The following is a 23,962-nucleotide window of genomic DNA, read 5'->3' as shown; positions in this document are numbered from 1 at the left end:
TTATGTTATATGTCGCATAGTGTTTTTGTCATTGTACATAATTCTCATCCCTTTACCGTTTTCATGTCATTCAAAGACACATAATGAATTACGTTCAGCCTAATCCCTATCAAAGGGGTACATAAAGCAGTTCATCTCACAGGTCTGGCCTCTTCCATCAATAAAATACCAATTTTTCCAATTATTTTTCTATTATCTCCTTTTTCCTAAAATACATAATCATGACAGAATCATAAATCTTAATGGGTCCTATTGCCCCTTAGAAGAACGTGAAGATTCCCCTTTCTAAGAAAATTGTGTAATTGAAACCTAAGATAATTGTGGATTTGCAATGTATCACCAAGTGATGTCTTCCTAAAAAGCTAGTTGACAATCATTAACTCGCATCTAAGAATATCCGACAAAAGGGGATAGCCCAATGCATAAAATGATTGATGCCCACCAATACCCACCTCACTAAACATTTCAAACAATCATGAGCTTACATCCTAATCTTTTTCCATGAGCACCCAAATATCTTAAATTGGGGCAATTTTGACAATTTAAGTATGTATCCTCTACCAATTTCCTTAGAGCCAATATAGAGTAAAAGTATCATCATGATCTAGTGCTTTGTCAATTAATAAAGGAAAGGATAGGAGGCCACCTCTGGACGTCTTAATTCTCAAGTAACCCTATTATCTCTCAAAACTCGCTAGTTAGCCCAATTAAGCCATGCATAAATACCTTTTCTTTAGTGAACTAGTGAAATTCCTAGTGTACCTTTCGTAGGGCCAAAAAAAGAAAGAGAAAGAAAATGGAAAAGAAAATAAGAGCAATAAAGAAGAAGTAGGGGCAACCTAATATGAAGCAATGGTCAAAGATGATTAGAAAAATGGGAAAGCTTTGAAGAGATGAAAGCCAAGGAAAGTCAAAGTAGAAAATTTGGGCTATATGAAAAATGAGAAAGAATGACAAAGAAATATTTGCGAAAGGTTGGAAAAGAAAGAAGTGGTGCCAAAAAAAAGAGAAAAAAACTAGGGTAGATATATGTTTTAATCATTCTATAATCAATTAGTTTGAGTATTTGTTTGTCAATTCTCTAATATGTGAAGTCTTCTATGATCGATGAAGTAATGACATTCATATTTGAAGATGTAAAGAGTATGTAAAAAGAAGAATAAGAAGAAAAAAAGAGAAGAAAAAACAAAAGGAATAATAGAATATGAACAAAAATGATGAGGAGGAGAAAATAGCAGCTCCGCATAAAGGTCAAGCATCTGATTTTCCATTGTAAATATGTTTTGTAAGCCTTTCACCCTTCATTTTAGATCCCCTATCATAGACTATGTTTCATCACATTCGCTAAGTTCTCATCGATCCTTTAGAAATTGGAAATTAAGCACGGGATAGGCCTAGTGGGCTAAAATGAGGGATTTTATTTTGAATCGTCTTTAATCAAGCATCTCTGATCACGAATCCTCGTGTTAACCAAAAACATGGGCAATTTCCCATAAAATGTGAGTGTTTCCCAAAGCGAATATATGATTGTCTACTTTGCATTTCCAATGCACATGCATTTATAATTGTTAAGGTTTCAATCAACTATTTTGAAGAGGGGCAAAGTACTTTTATTTCTTACTAAGGCATGACATGGGTCCCTTTGGACATAATTATTCTGAATCAATGCTAGTGACATCTTTTATTTCGGTTTTGTAGTTTCCCAAAAAAATGTATAATAAAAAGAAGATAAAAATTCTCATCTCTTTTATGTCTAAGTTGCATTATTTTTTTTACTCCAGAAGTTACAAAGAAAAAGTAAAAAAAAAAAAAAACAAAACTAAGAAAGAAAAAAATAAGAAAAAGAAAATAATAGAGATATAAAATGAGGGCACCCCCATGACGTTTGACACTTGAATTGAGCGCAAATATGTCTCAAAGAAAAAGTTCAAGCCGCACCACTACAAAAGTCTTGTCAAAAAGGAAATCACTAAGAAAAAAAATAAAAATAAAAAACAAACATAAGTAATAAAAAGAAAAAAATGCAAAGTGTGGTAAAAATGTGAAGAGAAATGATTCCCAACAAAAAGAGTGATCAAGTGAGAAATGATAATTAAGTTAAATCGAATATGTTGAGATGGTAGTTCTTGAATTTTTATCGCATTTTGCATTTTGCATGTTATTGGCATTTTCGAATTTTCAGTCTTATCATCATTTTCATGATTTTATTTTAGTTGCATGTCTTCATTATTGCACATTACAATGCAAATTTTGGTTTCCATCAAAATAATTACATTATTCACATGATTTTTCGCTATTGTAAATGAGTTTTTCTGCTATTACACATGAGTTTTTCATTATTGTACATGAATTTTTCCATTATTGCACATGAGTTTTTTTGCTATTTCATAATAATTTTTTCACTATTGCACATGAGTTTTTCTGTTCCCTAGAACATAAAGTTTTTGTCCTCTACCACATGAGTTTTCTTGCCATTGCACATGGTTTTTCTGCTATTGCACATGAGTTTTTTCACTCTTTAGCACATGAAGTTTTTGTTCGTACTTATGCACATGGATTTTTCTACTATTGCACATGAGTTTTTTCACTCTTTAGCACATGAAATTTTTGTTTGTACTATTGCACATGAGTCTTTTCGCTCTCTAGCACATGAAGTTTTTATCCGCGCTATTGCACATGAGTTTCTCCGATGTTGCATATGAATTGTTTCTGCTATTGCACATGAGTTTTTCTTCTTTTCTTTAACACATGAAGTTTTTTGTTTACAGTATTACACATAAGTTTTCCTGCACCATTGTATATGAGTGATTTCGCTATTGCACATAAGTTTTTTCGCTCTCTACAACATGAGTTTTTGTCTGCACTATTGCATGTGCGTTGTTTTTGCTATTTTACATGAGTTTTTCCACTTTTTAGCACATAAAGTTTTTGTCCACACTATTGCACATGAGTTTCTCTATGCCATTGTACATGAGTGTTTCCGCTATTGCACATGAATTTTTCTCCCCACTATTGCACATGACTTTTTCCATTATTGCACATGATTTTTTTCACTATGGCATAATAGTTTTTCCGTTATTGCATATGAGTTTCTTTCATGTAGCACATGAAGTTTTTGTCTGCGCTATTGTACATGAGTTTTCCGCTATGTCACATAAGATTTTTTTCTCTATAGAACATGAGTTTTGTTTGTGCTATTGTACATGAGTTTTTCCGTTCTCTAGCATATGACATTTTTCGCTCTCTAACAAATGAGTTGTTTCCGTTCTCTAACACATGAGTTGTTCTGCTTTTATAGCACATGTATTTTTTTCCACACTATGGCACATGATTTTTCGCTTTATAGCACATGAATTCCGTTGCATAGCACATAGATTTTTCACCCTCTACAGATTATAAATCAAAGTTTTCCGCTCTATAGAAAATAAGTTTATCTATCTTTGGTACATTAAAATAAGAATTTTCTACTTAATAGTACAAAAGTTTTCTGCCTTCAGCACATCACAACTAGTATTTTTCCTCTACTACACACAAGTTTTTTTTGCCACTTTGGTACATCATAAGTCATTGATTTCTTCACTTTCTAGCAAATAGATATTTTCTGCTATACTAGCACACCACAATTTTAATTAATGCATTGTCGTTGTTTTCATCGCTACATGGCACATTATAGTTTTTAATTTTATGCTTTCTTAGCTAATAGAAAATAGTTGATCTCACTCCACAAGATCATCCAATACTTGTTGGAAAGTTTACTATTGCCAAAATTAAATAGATTTCATACATTGAGTTGCTTTTATCATTGTTTTCTACTTGTTTTTAATGTTTTTCTTTATGGCAAATGTACCTTGATTCCAAAAGTTCTTGATACGTAGGAAGGGTCACTTTGTCAAGAATAAAATGGCCTAAATGTGATGAAATGATGTTGCATGGGAATTCCTTTTTGTCTCAATCCTCCATCATCTCCCTCCTTTTCCAATTCACCTGAACCTCTAATTCACCCCAAATTCCCAATTAGACAATCCTGATCACTTTGAAACACAAAAAAAAAACCCAAAAATCCCAACTTTCAGCCCAAAAGCCCCCCAAATCCACCATTAAACCTCTCTGATACTGATCTGATGGCCCTGATTAATCCCTATCAACACCTCGACCACTAGATCTAACAACATCACTAGACTTAAGACCTCCTAGAATTTTTATTTAGAAAATTTCAATTCAAAATTCCTTTGTTTACCCTTCCATCAATCCAAAATTTTGTTCCAACATTTCTCATTAGCCTAAACACTCGAAACCCAGATTCCCTTGATCTTAACACATCCAAACTGATCATACTACACCATTAAACTTCGGATACACCAAAACACCTACCTATAAAGTTTTAACCCCAGATTACCCCATTTACCCTTCCATCAAACTAGATTTTATTCTAGATCATCTCGTTGATCCAAATTCTTACGATCTTGCCCTTTAGACCAATCAAACATTACCACAAGAAGGAGGATTTGTCATTTCTGCAAGACATCAGATGCCTATTATTTCTACAAACAGACCGGCCACTAGAAGAGGAATTATCCTCAATATTTGGAGACCAAGAAGCAAGGTAATTTTAAATCCTTTATCATAGAAGCCAATTTGTTGGTTACTTCTACATCCTGGTGTATTGACTCTAGGGCTTCTACTCATGCATGTAATACATTGCAGGGGTTCAAGACAAGTAAAAAGTTGAGTGATGAAGAAATAGTACTTTATTTGGGGACTTCTGCAATAGTTGCAATTACAACCGTAGCAACTATAGAGTTATTTTTTAGAGAATGAATTATTGTACTTAAAGATTTTCTTTATTTACCAACATTAAGAAGAAATTTGATTTCAATTTTAAAGTTGTGCTAGGATGGTTATTTTATTTTGTTCAGTAATATGGTTATTATTAAATTGAATAACAAATTCCTCTTCTATGGAGAGCTGGAGAATGGTCTTTATGTTCTCTGTCCTTCTTTGGAAACAAATGTTACCAAAACTACGTTGAAAATAATCCCCAAGAAAAAAACACATGATACGGTAAATACCACGTGCCTGTGGTGTTACCGACTTGGCCACATCAACATAGATTGTATCACTAGGTTGATAAATGATGGTTCTTTGGATTTTCTAACTGTAGAAGATCCTCCAACCTATGAACCTTGCCTTCAGCGACCATTTACGGGAAAACTTAAAACATCTACGGACACACTTGACCTAATACATACTGATGTATGCAGTCCTATGAATGTTAGGACACGTAACCGACAACAGGTCGAGAAATAGTTAGAGAGACAAATTAAGGCCCTTCAATCAAATCAAGGAGGCGAATATCTCTCTGACGAATTCAGGGACTACTTAAAGGACAATGGGATTGTATCACAATTTGCTCCTCCTGCAACACCACAATAAACGGTGTATCGGAGAGGAGAAACTGGACTCTATTTGATATAGTCCGTTCACTTCTCGTCCACTCAGAATTACCTATATTCTTTTGGATGCATTAGAGACTGTGATATATATGTTGAACCGGGTTTTAACCAAATCTGTTCCTAAGACTCCATTGAACCGAGTTTTAACCAAGTGTAAGACACTTGAAGATTGGGGTTGTCCAGCACATGTTAAAATAATAGGTGCTGACAAATTGGAATCCAAGACTAGTTGTTGCCTATTTGTAGGTTGCCCCAAAAGCTTTATAGGTTATTTATTCTATGACCCAAATGAGCAAAAGGTGTTTTGCAGTCGAAATGCCTATTTCTTGGAAGAAGACTACATCTTGGATAATCATCATCAGAAAGTTATTCTTGATAAGGAGAGCGCAGGGGTAGTAGGAGATGTCCCACAGACTCTAGATAATAACCAACGTAGAAGGTCTACCCAGGTTTATAGGCCTCCATTTGTTACGGATATGATCAAAAAAGCTATTTGATGGAAGCCACAATTAGTGAGGAAGATCCCATGACTTATACAAAAACTATGTTGGACATAGATTCTTTGAAGTGGGTAGATCCCATGAAAGTTGAGATGGACTCGTTGGAGATCAACAAGGTCTGGACTCTTGTAGACCCACCCCCGGGGTAAAAGCAATTGGTTGCAAATGGATCTACAAGAGGATGAAGGGTCCTAATAGAAAGATTGAAACCTATAAAACTCGTCTTGTGGTGAAAGGGTACACTCAGAAAGAGGGAATCGATTATGAGGAAAACTTTTTGCCAGTGGCCATGCTCAAGTCCATAAGGATGCTACTAGTTGTAGTAGCGCACTATGACTACATGATTTGGCAAATGGATGTCAAAACTGCATTCTTGAATAGAGATTTTGCTGAATATACCTACATGCAGCAACCGCAAGAATTCATTGCTACATGTCAGGAGCACATGGTGTGTAAACTTAACCAATCCATATATGGACTTAAGCAAGTTTTTAGGTGCTAGAACATCCAATTTGACTTTACTATCAAACAGTTTGACTTTGAGCAGAATTTGGATGAGCCCTTTTATAGGAAGACGGTGGGAGATATGGTTACGTCTGTATGTAAATGACATTTACTCATTGGGAATGATGTAGAGATGTTAATTACGGTGAAAGTATAGCTCTCGTAGCAATTCTCCATGAAAGATCTTGGAGAAGACTCCTACATCTTAGGACTTCGACTCTATAGAGATAGATCAAAGAGGATAATATGATTATCCCAATCTACTTATATTGACAAAATTATCAAGAGATACAGCATGGAGAACTCCAAGAAAGGAAATTTTCCTTTCAGGCACGGAGTCACTCTCTCCAAGGGTATGTCACCCAAGACTCCCGAAGATATTGAGGGCATGAGAGAGGTTCCTATGCCTCAGCTGTAGGGAGCACCATGTATGACATGTTGTGCACTCAGCCAAACATTGCTCAGGTAGTGAGTGTGGTAAGTAGATACCAATCAAACCCAGGACAGGAGCATTGGATAGTTGTGAAAAACATACTTAAATACTTTCAAAGGACAAAAGAGTTTTGTTTCATATTCGATGGTAATTCACTACAAATCCTAGGGTATACCGATGCTGACTTCTAATTAGACCCAGATGATAAAAAATTTACATTTGGTTACATCTTCACGATGGGGTCCTGTGTAGTTAGCTAGAAAAGCAGCAAATAGGGGTCCACTGCGGATTCCACAACCGAAGTCGAGTACATTGCCGCAAGTGAAGCTACCAAGGAAGTTGTTTAGATGAAAATGTCCATTTAAGAATTAGGAGTTGTTTTGTATAGTACATCACCCATTCCACTGTTGTGTGACAACACTAGAGCCATTGCTCAAGCTAAGGAGTCACGAGCCCACTTGAAGTCAAAGCACATAGAGAGGAAGTACCACGTACTGCGGGAGACTGTTGGTAGAGGGGACGTCTAGATTCAAAAGGTAGCATCAGTGGAGAATCTTGTAGACCCATTGACTAAGCCACTCACACAGAAAGTGTTTGAGAAACACATGGAAAGTATGGGACACCAGCTTGTACCAGATTGGACCTAAGTGCAAGTGGGAGCCGTTAGACAGTGTATGCCCTTAGCTCAAATCAGATTGATGTACTTTTTGACATTTATTGTAAATGAATAAAGTGCATAATTGATTCATGTTATTATAGTGTGTTTCTATGTAATACCCTTAAACTAGACACTTAAGAGACTTGTGTTAGTTTAGAATCTTCACAATGATTGGATAGACCTGGGGAGGTTTATCCTGCTAAGGATGACACTAATGAGTTGCCAAGTAGGTTGGGGTGGTTTATCTCAGGTGCAAGGGTGAGACCTAAAGCACATGTAATGTGGGTTTGTTTGAAATTCTGAACCGAACTAGTTTCTAGTTATGCCCTAGACCTTGGAGACAAATGGACAAAACTGGAAAGTTAGACCTAACCCCTAGACTCGATTATGGTACTGCATTAAGTGTTGGATTGGGCTGTCTTTGATATGCCAATCAGTGAGATCCTTAGAGGGGGTCAAAACCTAGGTATGTTGAGGTAGTCTAAGAATTCACTTGAGTGGGTGATCATAGTGACAGAATCAACCTCTTTGTTAGACAAAGTAAATGATCGGGGAAAGCATTCTCTTTGATGGAAGCCTAAATTGCCAATAATTGATTTCAAACTTGTTGAGATTTGTTTTGTAAAATATATTTATATAGACATATACATATATATTATGGTTTCACAAAATATTTGCAAAAGGTTTTAATTCTTGGGATCCATGTGAGTAGAGAGTGCAACACTATACTTTGTAGCCGAGGGAGAGGTCCTCTCTTGTCGGGTAGTGTATGATCATTATGGGTTAAGATGTTAAGTGTAAGACCATTTAAGGCTTTTACCTAATGGGCTAATCTCACATAAGTCCATAGTCCTTGGGCCTTTATAAAGTGGTTGGATCCAAGGACCATTTAGTGTAAATGTTGGGCCTGTTAAGAGTCCATACTGATGGGCTCAAGGGTTCAATGTCTTCAGTAGTGAATTCAGTTAGGCCTTGTAAAAGAGGCTAGGCTGAGCCCATATGGATTTTGTGGAGATCAATGATAGGGTCTCATGCCATACAAAGAGAACCAAACTAGCCAACAATTAAAAGGAAGTGAACTTGAAAGCCTAATGGGCCTAAAGCCTAATTCGAACTGGACTAATTAGAGTAGCTAAGAGATGGGCAAATTTGAGTTTAGATCTATTTTTGGATCAGCAAGAGAATAAGATATGTCTTATCCACTTAGGAGTTATGGTCCAAATAAAGATTTGGATCAAAGAACCCTCCCCTGATATGATTAGGGGGCTGATCCAAGAAAGATTATAAATAGAGGGATAAATCCTTCTGTTAAACACTTTTTGCAAATCCCATATCTTCTCTCTGCTCTTGTTGCCCTATCCTATTCGATGTCCAGTTCTTGGAATGATCAAGATCGGATCTTGATATTGTTTCTTGCTGGAAAAAAATAATCTTGAAGTTGTGCTCACATCCCTGCATGATTCTTGCTAAAGAATTGGGGTTCTTACTAAAGAATCTCTTTGTTGATCCTGCCTCACCCAAAGTTGTGTCATCTTCAGTGGAGGATGGATTTGGTAAACTTTTTGGGCATGAACACCTACGTTGGGAACTACTGTTGATTCCGTATCAGGTATGTTCTTCTCTTAATCTTGGTTTCAGATTTGGTCTGGTTTGTTTCAAGAACGAACCTTGAAAAATGCAGTTTTTCTAAATTAGGGAATAGGATTCCCGGAAGGGAGAAAGGAAATTTTTGAAATTTGACCCAACCACCCTGCATGGTTCAGCCATTCATATGATGGATCTCCCTTCCCTTCAAATAAAACACATTGTTCATCATCTTCTTTCTCAAGAAATTGAAACAGAGCCCAAGCTTTCAACAATCTCGTCTTTTTCCCTCACATGCTCCTCTTTTTCCCTCACTCTTTCATGATCCCCTCTCACATCACCACTATCCATCATTGTCCTATCAGTAGGGATGGGAAGAGCTTCTAGGGATAGTGCACTCCCAGTCCTCTCAGCTTGGGCTTTCTGAGCTCATAGCCCCTGCTCAATTCTTTCCTTCTCCATCAACATTTCCTTTTGGACCTTTGATCTCATTGCAACAACTTCTCTAGCTTTTTGTTCCACTAGATATAATGCCTCAGAAAGTTTGGCAAAGTTATCATTAATCTGGACTTCTTGAAGGCCTCGTCCATCTATTGCAAGACATTTATCAAGTGGGGTTGTATTATTTTTCTACTTAATCCCTCTCTCTCTCTCTCTCTCTCTCTCTCTCTCTCTCTGAAGCTCTATATTCTGTTGGGGAAAGAAAAAGAAGAGTCAAGAAGGTAGGGAGGAGGAGCTCTCCTGTAAGTGTGTTATTTAGATGGGTTCGGAGCCAGACAATGAAGCTGAATATTTCCTGGTTGTGGTGTCTATGATCTTGTCACTTTGAAACTTTTCGTTAAGGATCACAACCACTTCTTTGTCACTTCTAAAGTGATTCATTGGGTAGGGATCATGGTCTTGATATACAAGCTCACTACACAGAAGAGTTGTTCTAGTATTTATGCTTTGTTTTATCTCTCCACCCCCTTCTTATAGAATGTTTCAGTGTTTGGGGTTTATCAAGTGGGATTGTATAACATTTTTGGGACTCTCTTGTGGTTGAACTTTGGTGGGTCAAGTGGATCAATTGGTATCTCTACCATTCTAACTAGTCCACCTCAGCCTTCGCGACTTGAAGGCACTCTCGCAGGAAACCGGTTCGAGGTCTTAGTTGAGGACTCCAAGCAAGACATTTCAGTCCATAGTAGCCAGCAATCCGAACCACTTTCGACCAAAGCACCATCTAACATTGCGGAGGTCAGCAGCACCGCTGCGGAACCAGTCGAGCAGTGGCAAAGGAGGCATGCTGGAGCACCCCGGGTGGTAAATCCTGGCAGCTCGTGTGGTCTAGCCGACCTAAGCAGCCTAAAGGTAAAATGGAGGTAAGCTCAGGAGTCACAAAAACCACTGCCCTCCTCTCTGTACCCTCTCCACTATCCCCCGAGCTCCTGGCCTCCCCGATGCCAATGAACTTTAGGGTCCCCCTGGACAAGTATGACGGGTCTTTTAACCCAAATGACCACGTAGATTCTTTTCAGTCCCAGATGCATCTCGCTAGGGTTGACAAAGCCTGCATGTGCGTTGCCTTCTCCACAACCATCAAAGGGGTAGCCCGCACTTGGTATAGAAACATTGCACCTAGGACAATTAAAAGTTGGGCACAGCTTGTACAATTGTTCACCTCGCACTTCATCACCAGTAAGAAGTGTCCGAGTTCGCAAGAAAGCCTTCTCAGTATATTCTAGAGGGAAGGAGAGTCGATCCGAAGCCACACCAAATGCTATAATGACACTTGCCTACTAATCCCAGACTTAGACCCCACCGTGAGACTCACGGTAGCGAAAAGGGGATCATTCACAGAGAATTCAAGTGGCATGTGGTGGCGAACAAATCCAAAGACATCACAAAATTCCTAAAGCTCGCCAATCAGTTCATCGGGACTGAGGAAGAGATGAACCAATGGACTGGAGCCCCAACAGAAAAAAGAAAGAGGGAGGACCACAGCTCAAACAACGGTGGCGGCAAGAGAAAGAAAAGCAAGTCCCCCATTAGCGGAGGGAACATGTCAAATTTTCACCCCCAGGTTCCCCTAGTTGAAAGAACGAGCTTCACATTTTCACAGAGACCACGGTCATAGCACAAAAAACTATAAAAACCTCCACGATGAGATTGAAGAGCTCATCCATCGCAGGTACCTGAAAAACTTTGTACAAAGAAATAATAAAGGCTAGACAGATCAGCGAGGGGAGCAAAAGAAAGACACTCTCGAGTCCAGCAACAGGCAGAGTGAACAGAGTCAACTGCCTAAAGAAAGACCAGTTCATGGGGTATTCAATACGATCACCGACGGGTTGGTTGTCGCGGGTTGTTCCACAACAGTAGAAAAGGCTTCAGTCCACGAACTAGAATGCGAAGAGCAGAACCCTCCAAAGCGGTCACGGCCTGAGGAACCTATATTCCTCACCGAGGATGACGCACGCGGGATTCAGTGCCCCCACGATGATGCGCTGGTCATAAGGATGAAGATCAACGACTTCGAAGTCAGGCGCATCCTGATAGATTCAGGGAGTTCGGTCGATATCCTGTTCAAAGGCACCTTCGACAAGCTACAGCTCTGGGAAAGTGACCTCTAGCCCACAAGTACTCCTCTAGTGGGCTTCAGCAGAGAAGAAGTCGGGCCCTTTGGGCGAATTTGTTTACCCATGGAGATCGGTACATGGCCCAACATCGCGAGGTTTGAGCATGCCTTCCTAGTAGCCACAACGCCTTCCCCGTACAACGTTATTATGGGATGGCCCGTCACTCACGCACTTCACGCGGTGGTATCTACTTACTACCTGGCCATGAAGTTCCCTATGGACTTCGGGGTAGGGGTAGCTCGGGGCGACCAGCTCAAGTCCTGGAAATGTTACGTTTCCGCTCTCAAAGGGAAAGCCAAGTTGGCAGATGACATCAAATTAGAGTGACCTATGGAGTACTTTGAGGAGCGAGTCACGCCAACCGAAGGAATGACCCACATCCCGACCTCAGCGGAAGATCTAGCCAGAACTCTCCAAATCGGAGCCATAATCGAAGAGCCTCTCTGCTCTCAATTGGTAAGTTTTTTACTTAAGAATTTAGATGTGTTTGCTTGGTCTGCGGTAGAAATGCCCGGTATAGATGATAAGGTTATAACTCACAGGTTGAACACTGATCTTTTAGTCAGGACAGTTAGACAAAAAAAATGCAACTTAGCCCCGGAGCGCTGGAGGATAGTCGATGAGGAGGTCGGTAAACTCCTCGTAGTTGATTTCATCAGGGAGGTCCACTACCCGAGCTAGGTGGCTAACCCCATTCTGGTATAAAAGACCAACGGTAAATGGTGTGTGTGTCGATTACACTGACCTGAATCGAGCTTGCCCAAAGGATTGTTTCCCTCTCCCTAAGATCGACCGTCTAGTGGATGCGACCTCAAGATACGAGTTGCTGAGTTTTTTGGACACATATTCGGGCTATAACCAGATCAAGATGGACCTCATCGACGAGGAAAAAACAGCATTCATAACCGAGCTAGGACTGTACTGTTACAAGGTTATGCCCTTCGGGCTAAAAAATGCCAGGGCAACCTTTCAAAGACTTGTCAACAAACTTTTTGAGCCGTTGATCAGCAATAAGGTTGAATGTTGTGTAGACGACATGGTCGTCAAAACCCAATTTTCAAACTGTTTAATGAGTGACTTGCAATGTGTTTTTGAAATTCTACGCAAATATAGTATAAAGTTGAACCCTAGTAAGTGTGTCTTTGGTGTCACCTCGGATAAATTCCTGGGTTACATAGTTAACCGGCATGGAATCAAGGCAAACCCCGAAAAAATCAAGGCTATCCTAGAAATGAAGCCACCTCGCAAGTTGAAAGAGGTTCAAAGGCTGAATGGCCGCATGGCTGCTTTAAGCCGCTTCATGTCCAAGTCGGCAGATCGCTGCCTGCCCTTTTTTAAGGCAATTAAGAAAAGTAAAGACTTCGAATGGACTAAAGAGTGCCATCTCGCCTTCGATGAGCTAAAGAAATACCTAGTTAGTATCTCGGTTCTGACCCGACCCAAGGAGGGTGATGTTTTAAAGTTGTACCTCTCCGCAAGTGATGAGGTGGTCAGCTCGGTACTGATAAAAGAAGTAGATTGGGTTCAATGACCTATCTACTATGTAAGCAAAGTTTTGCAAGATGCAGAAACCGGATACCTGGAGATCGAGAAGTTGGTGTATGCACTGGTCACGATAGCTCGGAAGCTTCGCCCATATTTCCAAGCCCACACTGTTGTAGTCCTCACAAACAAACCTCTAAGGCAATTGAACTCAGCGAATATGATCTCCAGTTCGAGCCTCGGATGGCAATTAAGGCCCAAGCCTTAGACGATATTGTAGTATAATGTACCTTCACCACCGCAGCCGCTGAACTGACGGAGGTCGAACACAAAGAGGCGGCTACAACTAGTACGACACCAGTCCCGATTAAATCAATGCCAACCTGGGATGAGGAGCCCTGGATCCTCCATGTAGACGGCTCATCCAATCAACAAGGAAGCGGAGCAGGTGTTGTTCTACAAGGACCAAGCGGGGTGAAACTAGAGTATGCACTTCGGTTCGAGTTTGCGGCATCCAATAACGAAGCAGAGTATGAAGCACTACTAGTCGGACTCACATTGGCAAAAGAAGTACAAGCAAAGCACATCGTCATCTGTAGTGATTCTCAGCTCGTGGTCAACCAGGTCACCGGAGATTACGAAGCTCGCGACCCCACCATGGTCGTTTATTTGGCCAAGGTCAAGGAAATCCTACAAAGCTTCCAATTATACTTCATCAGGCAGATTCCAAGGTCCGAGAATGCTGAGGCTGATACTCTGTCCCGGTTAGCCAGCACGAGCAGCAACACCATTAGGACCATGCACAGAGAGAACCTGCCTCGGCCCAGCATTCTCGGGGGGGCAAAAGAGGTCGCTCCTGTTGCACAAACAGAGCCAAGCTGGATAGGCCCACTCGCGAGCTACTTGCTTCATGGAACCCGACCTGCAAATCGCAATGCAACCAAAAAAGTAAAACGACAAGCAGCCAAGTACATCATGATAGACGGACGGCTGTACCAAAGATCCTACACGCTCCTTTACTTGCACTATTTGCGACCTTCAGAGGCTGAGCTCGTCCTCCACGACACTCATTAAGGCCTGTACGGTGGACATTTGGGGGGTAGAGCTCTCGCTTACAAAACATTACAGCAAGGATAATACTGGCCCACAATGAAGGCAGACGCACTCGAGCTCGTCAAAAAATGTGACAAATGCCAGAGGCACGCCAACATCCATCACCAACCTGCGGCTGGCCTGAAGTACCTCACCAATCCATGGCCCTTCGCACAGTGGGGAATCAACATTCTTGGACCATTCCCGCCAGCGATAGGACAAAGGAAATTCTTAGTAGTGGTAGTGGATTACTTTGCGAAGTGGGTAGAAGCGGAACCCCTAGCAACAATCACAGCTCGAACTGTACAAAACTTCTTTCGGAAGAGCATAGTATGCCGCTTCTGTTAGGCAGTTTTGTATGCCCTTAGCTTCAATTAGAATGATGTACATTATGAGTTTATTGTAAATGAATAAAAGTACATATTTGATTCATGTTCCCTTGGTATGTTTCTATGCAATACCCTTAACTGGACACTTAATGAGACTCGTGTTAGTTTAGAATGTTCACAGCCAATGGGTCAGTCTGGAGAGACCTATCCTAATAAGGCTGACACTATTGTGCCACCAAGTCGGTTGGGGTGGCCTATCTCAGCTGCTAGGGTAAGAACCTAGGCACATATAGTGTACGATTAATTGAATCTTTGAACTAGACCAGATTTCCAATATTGCCTTGGACCTTGGAGACTAATGGGCAAAACAGGAAAGTTACACCCGACCCCTAGACTCGATTATGATACTGCACTAGGAGTCGGATTGGGCTATCTTTGATATACCAATCAGTGAGATCCTAAGTGGGGGTCAAAACCTGGGTGTGTTGGGACAGTCTGAGAATTCATATGAGTGGGTGATCATAGTGATAGGATCAGCCCCTTTGTTGGATAAAGGTAATGATCGGGGATGTGAGGGGATAGGAAATCCATCATATGGATGCCCAAGATTGCGGAATAAAGGGGGCGAATTTAAATTTTTTTTTCTTTCCCTTCAACTGGGAATCGAATTCCCTATTTAGAAAATCATATTTTCAAGGATCATTCTTGAACCACAAACTGAACCAAATCTGAACCAAAAGGAGGAGAGAGAGATAATACCTGATACAGAGAAATAATATCTCTCAATGGAGGTGTTCACTTCCAAGGTAGAAACCAAAATCTGCTCCCACTAAAGATGGCGCAGTGCAAGGTGGAGTAGAAAAACAATGTCCTTCCTAAGAACCTGATTCTTCCCAAGAATCACCTGGACGGCTTGTGAATACAACTCCTACCAATATTTTCTCCAAAAGATTGGAATCAAGATCCAATCTTGATTTCTCCCAAGGAATAGAGATCGAACTGCTATAGGCGGCTACAGGAAGGAGGCGGCTAGAGAGAATTTGCAGGGTGCAGAATTCTCTCCTCTTGTGATCTCAGCTCTGAAGACTATACTTGTATCTATTGGATGTTGTTGGATGTCTAAAGGCTGCCGCCCCCTGTTCCTTTTATAGACATAAAGGGATCAGCTCCTAATCCCATTAGGAGTTGCTAACCCAAATCATATATGGATTACAAGTCCCTTTAAGATAAGGGATAATCCTTATCTTATCTGTAGATTAGATCAGCCAACTCCTAATCTAATTAGTAAGTTTCCAAATCTAAATCTCATTTAGATCTTGGACTCACTGAGTGGATAGGGTGTGGGCCCAATCCTATTAGCTGATCTTATCTCAGAATTCGCCCCTTAAAGACTAATCAAATTAGCCCAGTTCGAAATGGGCTTAAGGCCCATTTAGGGTTATGTATTCATCAAGCCTTCCAAACTGCTGCCCAGTTGGGCTTCCTTGTATGGCGTGGGACCCAAACATTGATCTACACATCAACCACATGGGTTCAGCCCAACCTCTATTACAAGGCCTGGCCGAATACACTGTTATGGACAGTGCACCCCCTGAAACCCATCAGATGGGCTCTATGGGCCCAATACTTACCCTAAGTGGTCCCTGGGCCAAGCCATCTTTTAACACCCAAGGACTGTGGGCAGATGCAAGATTAGCCCATTAGGCATTATCCTCAATGGCCTTACACTTAACCTCTCAGCCCATAATGATCATACACTGCCCGACAAGAGATGACCTCTCCCTTGGCTGCAAGGAACAGTGTTGCACTCTCTCATATATGGATCCCGAGAATTAAAACCTTTTTGCAAACATTTCAAAACCATAATATATATACTTTTATATCTCATATAAAATACATTTTGCAAAACAAATCTCAACGATTGAAATCGGCTGCCGGCAGTCTTGGTTTCCATCAGTGAGAGTGCACCCCCGATCATTACCTTTATCCGACAAAGGGGCTGATCCTATCACTATGATCACCCACTCAGATGAATTCTCAGACTGTCCCAACATACCCAGGTTTTGACCCCCACTAAGGATCTCACTGATTGGTACATCAAAGCCAGCCCAATCCGACACCTGGTGCAGTATCATAATCGAGTCTAGGGGTCGAGTGTAACTTTCCAGTTTTGCCCATCAATCTCCAAGGTCCAGGGCAATACTGGAAATCCGGTCCAGTTCAAAGATTCAATTAATCCCACACTGTGTGTGCCTAGGGTCTCACCCTGGTAGCTGAGACAAGCCACCCCAACCGACTTGGTGGCACCTCAGTGTCAGCCTTGTTAGGATAGGTCTTCCCAGACCGACCCACTGGCTGTGAACATTCTAAACTAACACGAGTCTCATTAAGTGTCCAGTTTAAGGGTATTACACAGAAACATACAAAGGGAACATGAATCAAATATGCACTTTTATTCATTTACAATAAATTCATAAAGTACATCATTTTGATTGAAGCTAAGGGCATACAAAACTGTCTAACAGGATGCATTCTCATTGATGAAAACCAAGACTGCCGGCAACCGAATTCAATCGTTGAAATTTATTTTGCAAAGTATATTTTATATGAGATATAAAAGTATATATATTATGGTTTCTAAAATGTTTGCAAAAGGTTTTAATTCTCGGGATCCATATAAGCAGAAAGTGCAACACTGTTCCTTGCAGCCGAAGGAGAGGTCCTCTCTTGTCGGGCAGTGTATGATCATTATGGGATGAGAGGTTGAGTGTAAGACCATTAAGGATAATACCTGATGGGCTAATCTTGCATCTGCCCACAGTCCCTTGGTGTTACAAGGTGGCTTGGCCTAAGGACCACTTAGGGTAAGTGTTGGGCCCATAGAGCCCATTTGATGGGTTTTAGGGGGTGCACTGTACATAATAGTGTATTCGGCCAGGCCTTGTAACAAAGGCTGGGCCAAACCCATGTGGCTGACGTGTAGATCTAGGCTTGGGTCCCATGCCATACAAAGAAGCCCAATTGGGCAGCAGGTAGGAAGACTAAGTGAGCACATAAGCTTAATGGGCCTAAAGCCCATTTCGAACTAGACTAATTTAATAAGTTAAATATGGGCGAATTCTGAGATGAATCAGTAGATAGGATAGGGTTTTAACCTTATCCACTTAGAGAGTCCAGATCTGAATGTGATTCAGATCTGGAAACCTCCTAGTGAGATTAGGAGAAGGTTGATTTAATCTGCAGATAAGATAAGGGTTTATCCTTATCACCTAAAAGGATGTCTGATCCAAATATGATTTGGATCAGCAGCCCCTAATTGGATTAGGAGCTGATCTTTTAGGGTTACAAAAGAAGGAGGGGGCGACTGCCTTTAGGAGACACATACTCACATCCTCTTCAGAGCTGAAATCACAAAAGGAAGAATTAAGCAACCCTACAGAATTCTTTCTTGTCGCCTCCTTGTTCTTGCCACCCAGTTTGCCAGTTCGATCTCTAGTTGTGGGAGAAGCCAAGATTCGATCTTGACATCAGTTCTTTGTGAAAGGATTGATAGGAAGTTGTGCTCACGTGCCATCTTGTTGTTTCTTGCGAAGGACAAAGTTCTTGGAGAAGAACACTACTGATTCTGCTCCATCCTACACTGCACCATCTTCAATGGGAGCAGTCTTTGGATCCTTCATTGGGCGTGAACACCTTCATTGAGAGATAATATTTCACTGTATCAGGTATACCTCTCTCGTACTCCTTTTCATTCAGATCTGGTTTAGTTTATAGTTCAAGATTGATCATTGAAAATATGATTTTCTAAATAGGGAATTCGATTCCCAGTTGGAAGGGAGAGAAATATTTTGAAATTCACCCACCTTATTCCACAAGATTTGGGCATCCATACGATGGATCTCTCATCCCTTCAGCTTCAGACTGCCTCGAGTGCTCATTTCTGACAATGGTAAATAGTTTGAAGATATCATGTTCCAAAACTGGTGTGCTGAGATGGAGATATAGCAGAACTTCACTTCGTTAGCACACCCCCAGGCGAACGGGCAGACAGAAGTCACGAACAGAGCCATACTTCGCGGACTAAAAGCTCGCTTATCACAAGCTAAAGGGCTATGAGTAGAAGAGTTTCCCAGCGTACTATGGGATTACCAAACTACCGTCAAAACCGCCACAGGAGAAACTCCCTTCAACCTCACCTATGGCATGGAAACGGTAATCCCAGCCGAGATTGAGGTACCTATGTTACGCCTGGAAGCCTACGATGATGAAGGAAATGGTGATGAGCTCCGTACCAACCTCGACCTGGTAGAAGAAGTACGGGATCTCGTGTATATCCGGACCGCAGCCTACCAGCAAAGAGTAGTTCAGTATTATAACGCCCGAGTCAGGAAGCGACACTTCCGTGTAGGAAACCTGGTCCTCCGAAAAGTTATGGTGCTTGAGCCCAGCGTAGGTAAGCTCGGACCAAACTGGGAAGGTCCCTACCGAGTAAAGCAGATACTCGGGGAAGGTACATACAAGCTCGAAACTCTAAAAGAAAAACGAGTACCTTGGGCATGGAACATCAGCAACATAAGGCGATACTACCTCTAATTACGAACTAAAAAGGCACCACCCTCAGAAACAAGTAAGCAAGTTCTCTCAGATTGTGATTTCTAGCTTGTAGTCTACTATGAGAGTACTAACTTAGCCATCAGAGTGACCCCACCGGGTTAGCACCTTGGGTCCTCTGACATTTAGTTCCTTACAGGTCTCCAAAGAGCAACTGAGTTTAGGAGCCGACTACGGGTCCCTCCCAAAGCCTAAGGGCCACAAGAAGACCCAGTTGCCACTTCAGCATGGGTGAAGTTTAGGAGCAGACTACGGGTCCCTCCCAAAACCTAAGTGCCACAAGAAGACCCAGTCGCCACTTCGGCATGGGCAAAGTTCAAGAGTGAACTATAGGTCCCTCCCAAAGCCTAAGGGCCAAAAAATTCCAAACTAACAAGGGCATAGGTACTGCATAAGACCTGGTTACCTCGCTAGCATAAGCAAGCTACTTCTAACACCTAAGGTAAAGACAACTCGGGTAAAAACCCTACAATGTCTATTCCACCCCAGTTACCCTTACTCGTTACCGAGCTCGGTAAATCAATAGTTTGGGGTAACCTGCGAAGTTCGGAGTAACACAATTTATGCTTTCAGTTATCCTTATTCGTTGCTAGCTCGGTAATTTGACAGTTTGGATGATCTATACATTAAATTGCCCAGCTCGGAGCTCACTCACACTTGGAATTATTTTGCACTCAGGATTACTCAAAAAACTCTATATTTCATTAGCAAAAAAGTTAAGTACAAGAATTTTACTAAAACCCGAGCTCAACGGCCCGAGAGGGTACATCTACAGTTCAAAAGAAAAAAGAGAAAGAACAAGAAGCCATCACGTAGAGGGGTCCACCACTTCGACCTCGGTGTCACTCTCTTCCCCTGAGGAGTCGGGCTCCTCATCCGTTGCCTTGGCCACCCCGAAGTCTAAGCCTGTCATCGTGATCCCGCCAAGGTCGAGATCGGGGAACTTCTGACGGACCAAGTACCGGCACAGCTTGAAACCAGAGCGATAGGAGCTCGAGCCATATTCAACCTGAAGGGCCTCGAACTTTGGGGACTCCTTGAAGCTCTTGACGGCCTTCTTCCTCTTGTCTGTGATGGTGGTCTCAAAGATTTCGGTACACTCTCTGGCCATGGCCTTGAGGTTTGCGACCTCCCGCTAAAGCCTCGCCTTCTCCTCAGTTAGTGAGGAGATCTGCCCTTCTTGGGACAAGATCAGCTTCTTCTGGGCCTCAAGCCCCTTTTTGGCTCTGAGTATCTCGCCCCAAGTCAAGTTCAGCTCGCGGTGGAGCTTTTGCAACTTCACCTTGGCGTCATGAGCTTCCTTTGAATGGATCGCCGCTTGGCAGGCCAGTCCGTGACCAGTAGAATTAGCCTACCAGAAAAAAAAAATTGAGGTCAGTAAAAAAAAACAGAAAAGAAAGGAGGCAGAATGCTTACCACCATACAATGACTGGCAACTTGTCCCAAGAGCCTGCTCGTGGACATCTCCACCCACTTTGCGATCTCGTCAGAAAAGAGGGCACCCTGACTCTTGCACATGGCTTGAACGTGGTCCATGATGCTCTCTTTCACGCTCAGGAGATAACCCTCTGGAGCAGTATCCGCCCTCACGGGTGCAGACGAACTCTCCAGCTCGCAAGAACGAGCTCCCTTGTGCTGGACCTCGTCCGTAACCGCCTTGGGAGTGGCAGGTCGGACCTCTTCCGGGAGAGGCGCAGTGGGGACAAATTCCACGATTAAGAGGTCTCCTGGTGTGGCCTCTTCGCGACCCTCTTCTTCCCCTTTTGAGAGCTTCTCAAAAGACTTTCTGCATTGACCGGCATGGTAGCTACAAAAATAAAAAGCAAGATTAGCCATGAACTAATCAGAATCTTAAGAAAGTAAAGACCCAAGGTGACTTACCAGGACTCAAACCGGCCCGCACGAGTTTGTCTTCGACAAGGTAGTCCGTACAAAGGAAGTCAACCTCCGCCTAAGACTTGAGCGTCTCCCTTGTCTTTAGGTCTAGTCTAACACCAGAATCCTGAATCGCCGACCTCCAGTGGGTTGGGAAGGGCCACCCCTCAAGGTTATAAACTACGAAGTAATCCCGTTTCCAGGCCGGGATCCTGTTGGGGAGTTCATGCAATAGCTTATAGCCCAGGCAAGGAGACATGTAATAAGTTCTCCTGTGCTCGGGAAGAGCACAAGAAGATTTTTTCTTAATGGACAGAATAGAAGAAAAAATCTCGAGGTTGAGGGGAAGACAATACTCGTAAAAAAGTGAGATGGTCCCTACTACATTGCGGATGGAGTTCGGGTGTAACTAGTCTATAGCAATATCAAAGGACTTTAGGACCTCTACAGTTAAAGGGTGCAAAGGGAAACGAAGGCCACCCATGAGCTGTTCTTCTAAAATCACGATCTCATCGTGATCGTGTTCCCAAGGGAAGTTACCTGAGGGGAGACTGTAGGAGAACTCGCTCGGGAGATTATACCGGCGAACTAAGGTCTGAAGCTGGTCCAAAGTCATTGTTGAAGGGCTAAAGTTGTCCAGCACCCGACCTTGGTGAGAAATGGATGCCAGACTACCCAAGGCCTCTCGTGCCCCCGAGGTGCTTGTACCTCGGGAGGGCCACAGACTGCCTCTGAGCTCGGAGTAGCCTCGTCTTGGCTACTGCCCTGGGCCGAGGTACCCTCCTCGGCCTCATCAAGAAGACTATCAAAACTAGAAGAAGACATGGAACTGAATAGAACTGAAGAAAAGCAAAAGGAGACTCACCAAAAATAGACGACCGAATTAGGAGGAAATGGCGAACTAGAAAACCCGAGTTAAAGAAGCTAAGCACAACCTCAGTTCGAAGACTAGTAAGCTTGTGGCGAAGGAAATGAGTCTCGGGTCTCCTTATTTATAGCCATTGTATCAGAGAAGCAACGATCGAGATTAAAGCAATCCGACGGCTTGTAAGAAAACCGGCTGCACGATCTTCGAGATCGAAATTGGTTCAGCGCTTTTTTGGCATCCGCGGAGCTTATAGGTCGCTTGACGTCCGCACGTGAACCGCACACAACCCTTCTGATAGAGCAGCCAGACTTCGAGCCAAATCTACTTGGCGTATCATGAACTCCCCGAACCAGGTCAAGACCCCTAGCTTGAGGAGTGGGGGGTAATTGATGAGGGAGAATTTGTCCTGACCTCGTGACAGGGAGACACGTGGGCGTGACTCGGTGTAAGCGACAACTCAACGTAATCAGATCGACATGTGGACATGACTCAACACGGGTGACAGCTCAGCATAAGTCAGCTCGCTACAAAGCGAGCTGAGACGCTAGTACCCCGAACTAAAGTCACTTCGAGCTAAGATTGTCCCGGTACCAAATCACGATAAGAATAACGAAACCAAGTTCGTTACAAATCCAACCCGGGCAGGTGAATCACCCCAGTTCGAGGGCACTTTGGCATTCATGTCAGGGGCGGACCTGAGCACGAGCTCGAGAAGCTTGCTACCAATTAGCTCACTATCAAGCAATCCGGTATCCTACAAGTAGCTCGCCTACCATTTAGGCCTCCGCATGGTAACCTCGCGGAACACACCTCTGTGCTTTGTATCCCCCAAGACCGTACTTTATAACAGTAACATTAGTTCACCTACTCCCCGTTCTAATGGGAAGGGACAGTATTACCGTTTGGCGGCGTTTCATCCACCTAATACGCAACAGGTCTCATCACAGTAGAGATCCAGTGACCGTTCCACCCACTTGGGCCACAGTGTATAAAGACTCCGCCCCCCAGGGGCGAAGGTACATTTTTTAATTGTTGTGTGTGATCTTTGCTCTCTAGCTCTCTCACTGTTATCATCTTCAAGCTCTCTACTACCACTATGTTCTAACTTAGCCATCGAAATGTCCTCGCCGGGTGAGCCACCCCGAGATCTTTGACTCATCTCTTTCAGGAACCCAGTTCCCGTCGTTGTTGGCAGCCACGCCAATATCCAACAGGGAGCAACCGGATTACGCCACATCAGTTATGTTCTTGGTTGCATGAGTCTAAATTCTCTGATTGTTGATTTACTTAGCCCTTATTTACTGAACGGAGCCAGAGTTTATCTAGCTATTTGACATCATTAATACAGTAGCTAGAGAAGGTTATCAGTATGAGTTCTCGAGTGAAAAGGTTGAGTGGCCGAGAGGAGTAGATTAACTCAAACAAAAAAGAGAAAACATAATAAAAAAGGTAAAAAAAATATAATAAAAAGGGAAAAATAATAGAACAATAAAAAATAAAAAGGAAAATAAAAAAAAAGAGAACAAAAAAAAGTAATGTCAAAGGCAAAATGGAGAGGCTAGTATAGGTTTAATCATGTTTAGGTGGTAGGAGGAAATAAGCCACCGAAAGGGGAATGGTAAAAAAATATATAAAAATTAGAAAATAAAAAAATAATAATAAAAATAAAAAATATTCCATAAAAATAAAAAAAAGGGAATAAAGATAAAATGAGTTTCCATGAGGAGATTACATAAACAAACGATAAAAAAAAGGAAATAAAATAAGTTAACTAGTTTCTTTTTTCTTGTGATGGTTCATTGATGACTTTGTTTAGTTGTATTGATTATTAATTGCTCTTAGTTAATCAATGAATTGCTTGTTTTAATTTATGTTTGCTTTGAAATCCTTATATGGGTCCACCTAGGTGGGAGAAGGGTGCTTAACCCCTTCCCTATCTCATTTAAGTCTTA

This window comes from Nelumbo lutea, chromosome 2, assembly GCF_056320005.1.
Source record: "Nelumbo lutea isolate HS-2025 chromosome 2, American lotus-T2T, whole genome shotgun sequence".
Taxonomy (NCBI): Eukaryota; Viridiplantae; Streptophyta; class Magnoliopsida; order Proteales; family Nelumbonaceae; genus Nelumbo; species Nelumbo lutea.
This window is presented reverse-complemented; position numbering follows the sequence as displayed.